This window comes from Pimephales promelas, chromosome 17, assembly GCF_988280905.1.
Source record: "Pimephales promelas chromosome 17, fPimPro1.hap1.1, whole genome shotgun sequence".
NCBI lineage: Eukaryota > Metazoa > Chordata > Actinopteri > Cypriniformes > Leuciscidae > Pimephales > Pimephales promelas.
In genome coordinates, this window is record NC_142785.1 from 19,603,343 (window position 1) to 19,609,052 (window position 5,710).

The following is a 5,710-nucleotide window of genomic DNA, read 5'->3' on the forward strand; positions in this document are numbered from 1 at the left end:
TGGTGGCTGGTGTTGCCAGATTGGGTGTTTTTTCGCTACATTTTAAGGCATGTATACATATCTGGCACCCACGAAGTTATACTGACAGAGAGCGCACGTTCACAGACACCAGAATGAACGTGTTCACAGTAATGTTCATCAGTCAGTAATATAGTATATGAACGCGTTTATGCACTATCGTTCATTGAACGCGTTCAGGCACAACACTGGGGAAGAGACACGTCTGCAGCGGCCCATAACAGTGCAGAAACGCGTTGGAGTTGGAGTGAATTGGCTAGCTACAGGTGCGTGCAATGACGTGCGGGTCGGATATATGTGACCTGGCCGTTCAGATTGAAGTCGCATTTCAAAAGATACATATCGGATTTAGACCACTTACCCAAGTGGCCTGGGTCGCATTTGAAAAAATCGGATCTGTGTCGTTCAGACTGTCATGAAAAAATCAGATACAGGTCGCATAGTTGCAAAAAAATCGGAATTAGGTCGTTTCAGCATGCAGTGTGAACGCGGCCGCCAGACCACCCCCCTGGTTCACCCCCTAATCGGGGTTATTTTTTATTTTTATTTTTTTTAGATTACTTAAACAAGTGGCATAAATCAATGAATGAATGAAAATGACTGAATGAATCAAGACAACAAAACTCTGATTAATGATCAATATACCTGCCTACAAGTTACAACTGTTGCTGTGTCTGCCTGCATTTAAGCGTCTCTAGATCATAGACTGTAAAAAACCGGGTTGAAGAAATTTGTTTAGGCCACTTTGTTTGATATAATCACAACAATTTAACGCAAGTATGGGAATTAAACTCAGATCTTCTTAATTAAAGTCCAACGCTTTATCAACTGAGCCACTGCATCTATTGCGGGTTTGGTTTTATTTGTTGGAAAAATAAATATAGAAATATAATTTGACACAAGAGGGCAGTATAGCCCTATTTATGGTTCTGAGTTTAAACTAAACCGTGACATCTACACGTTTTACTCATTAGGCTGCTTCATTAAAAACGTGACATTTAAACGTTTTCTTCGGGGTGGATCCAGGCAAATGAATCCTTTTCACCTTGAAAATATTATATATATATATATATATATATATATATATATATATATTGCATTTTAAATAATAGAACATTTCTCAGTGATCGTAAATAAAACAAAATTCCATTTTTCTCGTTTTAATGAAAACCTGACATCTACACATTTTCCAAAGTGGACTATTTAGGCTGCTTCATTAAAAATGTGACATTTAGACGTTTTCTTCGGCGTGGATCCAGGCAAATGAATCCTTTTCACCTTGAAAATAATACGTTTTTTTTTTTTTGCATTTTAAATAATAGACCATTTCTCAGTGATCGTCAATAAAAGAAAAGAAAATTTTTCTCGGTTTAATGAAAACCAATAGGTCGTGATGGTAAGTTTTAAGTGTAAGTTTTACGTTTGAGGGGGTTTAAACCGTGACATCTACACGTTTTCAAAAGTGGACCAACGTGATTATTTCACGTCTTGTCAAAGTGGACCAACGTGATTATTTCACGTCTTGTCAACCCATACCGGGTTGAAGAAATATTGTTTAGGCCACTTTGTTTGATATAATCACAACAATTTAACGCAAGTTTGGGAATTGAACTCAGATCTTCTTGATTAAAGCCCAACTCTTTATCAACTGAGTTACTGCATCTGTTGAGTTCAAGGGTGTATTGGACAGGGTTTTATTGCGGGTTTGGTTTTATTTGTTGGAAAAATAAATATAGAAATATAATTTGACACAAGAGGGCAGTATAGCTCTATTTATGGTTTTGAGTTTAAACCGTGACATCTAATAACAATAAATGTTTTTTTTTTTTTTTTTTTGCATTTTAAATAATAGAACATTTCCCAGTGATCGTAAATAAAACAAAATTCCATTTTCTCGGTTTAATGAAAACCAATAGGTCGTTATGGCAAAGGCGAATAAACATCCGGATATCTCTCCAATGGAGCGTGTTAACGCAAACGTGTAAGTTTCACATTTGAGGGGGTTAAACTGTGACATCTACACATTTTCCAAAGTGGACTATCCCAGCTAGAATTTTTTTGTTCTAAAAATGTTCTGAGAACATTACCATGCAGTGTTCTAATAATGTTTTCAGCGGGTAGTTTTCTTTTTGTTCCTAAAATGTTCTCTTAAAAGTTCTAATAACATTCTCTAAAAACATTCTGAATATGTTTAGTGCTAACATTGTTAGAACATTATTCCCTGACGTTCTTACAACATTTTCAGCGAGTAGTTTTCTTTTTGTTCCCAGAATGTTCTCTTAAAAGATGGCATAACATTCTCTAAGAGCACTCTGAAAATGTTTTGTGATGACCTTCTATAAAGGTTTAATCATAACATTTTTAAAACATTATCCCTAACTTTCTTATAAAGTTTTTAGCGGAAGTTTATTTTTGTTCCCAAAATGTTCTCTTAAAACCCCCAAAAATGCTTAGCTATAACATTGTTAAAGCATACAATTTTATTAATCTCAAAACTAAAACATCAAAATCTAACAGGTTAATGAATGGCATCCACATAAATTACTAGAAGTTCTGCGTACAGTATATGCCCAACATTACATGTAGAACTCCGTAAAGTCACTCATGCGTCTTGACTGCGGTGTTTGCTCAGAGCACTCATCATCAGTCTTTGCTTGTCTTGGTTCTTGCAGAAGAATAATCCAGGAATCTGTATTAATAGTGTTCTACTATTCTCTCTTAGTTGTCCAGCTGCTCCCCCAGTTAGCAGCATTGAGCTCTGTTCTCTGTGTGCACGGTAGAGTTTTTCCTCATAGCCTAAAAAAGAAGATCATGCAAAAGTGTAAACATAAAGAATACACATATACATTAAGATCACAAGCAATATTGACATTGAAAACTTTCAAAATTAGCCAGCCTAATTAGCAATCAGAAATTATGTAAAGACTAATTTATTGAAAGTAAATTATTAGTATCTTTTTTGTTTCTGTAATTTAAAACATATACTTAATCCATATATCCAATATCTTAATCCAATAAAGTTTTAAAAATGGATATTTTTCTTACACAAACTATGTTTGCTTCAATAGTTGCCAGATTGTGTCCTTTACACGGAGCATCAGCACCAGAGTAATTACCTGAAATATTTGGTGTAAAAACATGGTCTGTCAACATAAAACGATATTACAAGCACAAACATTGCAAGAAACACAAATGACAGAAAATAGTTTTAGACTAAACGCTCCTTCCAATTCTTCCATTAACGTTACCTCTATAGGCTATGAATTACTGAAATATTATTAACTTTTACTTTCAAAGGACATTAAGATCACTTTTAAGTAGCAAAAATACAGTATTTGTATTCATAAAACAAAATACCGGTATTATAGGCTAACTTTACCTGGTTGTAAATGGAGACTTTATTGTGTCATCGGTAACTTAATCATCTTGAATGTAACAAGCTAGTAATAAAAATCTTATAGTAAAAATCAAAGCTATATAATTGCATTAAAGAGCTCTCTTAATGTAATTCTTACTAGTAAAAACTGATTTAGAGAGCTCTCTAATGTAATTCTTACTAGTAATGCAATTGCAGAGCTCTGCAATTCAATTAAAGAGCTTTGCAATTATATTCTTACTGGTAAAAATCAAATTAAAGAGCTCTCTAATCGTAATTGTTATTAGTACGAATTTAATTAGAGAGCTCTATAATTGTAATTGCTACTAGTAGGAATTAAATTGTAAAGCTCTCTAATTGAATTCTTACTGGTAAAAATGCAATAATGACGATTAAGGCTGGGTACAATTTAAGCTAAAACGGCTTGCCATACAACACTCCAGTAGCCTACCAAGTGCGCAGCCTGCCCACGACCCATCTACGGCAAGCCCCGAGGGGAAAAACACATTGCATACACAACGAGCGCCAGAACATCATTACCGGTATTATAGTAACAGACTTTGTTGGATTATGTCATCATGTAATATCTAACAAAGTCTCTTACGATAATAATAATAAAAATAAAGCTTTTGAGGACAGTTACACTGTACTGAGACAGTTGAGAAATAGTAGGCCAAATATTTTTAGTTTTCAACAATAGGCTTGTTGTTATGTTTCTCAGTTTTGTCATAATTTTAGCAAATAATTTTTTTTTATATGTTTTGAGACAGTTTTAAGACTGTTAAAACTTTTTTTTTTATTTAAGTAGGCATCTATTTTCTTTTTTTATTAAGTATTAATTTTGTTGTAGCCTAATACATAACCTAAGTGTATTCATTTATAATGTATCATTATTGCGTGACATTTGTGTCAATAATCGTCAGACACAGGTGACTCCGCGTCATGGGAGGGGCCCCCAAATCAAATTCTGCTTAGGGCCCCCAAAAGGCTCGGGCCGGCTCTGTGCAGAGGTCAATCAGGGGTGCCAAATAATGGAACAGCTTTTCCCACCTAGCAACAAACTCCTCCTCATTAAAATGTTACAAAATATATTTAAAAGCACATTTAACTGCTGTTTTAAAATGTTTATAAATTATCTTACCTTTACGGAGAAGCCCATTTGTTTTTTTGCCTCTTCCTGCACATCATATTTGCCTTATTTTGTTTATATATTTTATGTTTTGTTATTATTATCATTGTCATTTTTATGTCATTTTAAATGTGCAAAATATAAATAAATTTGTAACTAAGGTGCTAGCTGTTGCTAATAAGATGAAGCTGATACGGGTGTGCCGATTAGAACACCAAAGTCGGAGAAGGAATCTCTGTATCGTTTTTTATGTCCATAGAAGTGCTTTATGTCCATAGAAGTGAATCAGCATATGTGTTTGATTTTCTCTCTGGACGCACACAACTTCAACACTCGAACGAACACAACGACGATCTTAAAACGGCATTCAGTAAGGGAATTTCACAGCTCGTTCTTGAAAATAACGGTTAATGCCAGACTGAATCGCACGCGCACTGCGCTCTGAGGTAATCCCGGGTAATCCCCAGGTAATCCCATAATCCACATAGACAGTCTATGATAATCCACCCATAGGACAGTACGAGCTGCATTCCGCCAAAATAAGAGTCCCCGCGAACGGAAGGTGAGCGAGCGTCATAAATCAGTGTCATTAGTGAGACTTTCTCACAAAATTAAACATAAACATTATTTGGTTAATAAAACATAAAATGCAGGTCATTGTGTGTTTAATTATTGTTATAACTGCATTTCTGTACCGAACACAGTGCATAATTTCTGTACCGAACACATAATTTAAGTCTAATTTAACGCAGCATGTTGTTGACAGTTTCAGCCTTCATTTAAAAGAGATCATTCACAAATTACTATTTATGTGGACCTGTGCTCAGACTGAAAACGGAAGGGGGCAGAAGAGGACAAGCATTGACATGATACCTGTGAGCCAGAGTAAAAGTAAAAGTCCTGTGGAAGAAATCTGTCCATTTAAATATAATTTTCATTAAAATTATCACGGGCAAAGACTCGTGAGCCTTTAAAAGCAAAGCACAAGCAGATTGTAAAACAACAAACGCTTCACGCTTTAAACTTTTTTCTCCAAATTAAAAAAAAAATCTAGACTTCTAACCAGTAGGATTGGGCAAGCAGACTGTCACTCAGTGGTAGAACCAACCAATCACAGTATCTCTTTTAGCCAGGGGCGGGATATTTTGGCAAATTTTAAACTTTTCCAGGCAGAGAGCCATTGAAAG

At 35.0% G+C, this 5,710-nt stretch overlaps 1 long non-coding RNA gene across 2 annotated transcripts; it reads right to left on the minus strand.

Moving 5' to 3' along the window:
- Nucleotides 1–2,478: 2,478 nt before the first annotated feature.
- LOC120471506 (uncharacterized) lies at nucleotides 2,479–5,131 on the minus strand. Of its 2 annotated transcripts, none has more exons than XR_016147061.1 (3): nucleotides 4,536–5,131; nucleotides 3,064–4,444; nucleotides 2,479–2,814 (listed from the first exon to the last, which is right to left on the minus strand). It is a non-coding gene; the product is annotated as an uncharacterized LOC120471506 (long non-coding RNA). The 2 variants fall into 2 exon arrangements; XR_005620820.2 differs by having other exon boundaries at nucleotides 3,064–3,134; nucleotides 4,536–5,112.
- Nucleotides 5,132–5,710: the final 579 nt, after the last annotated feature.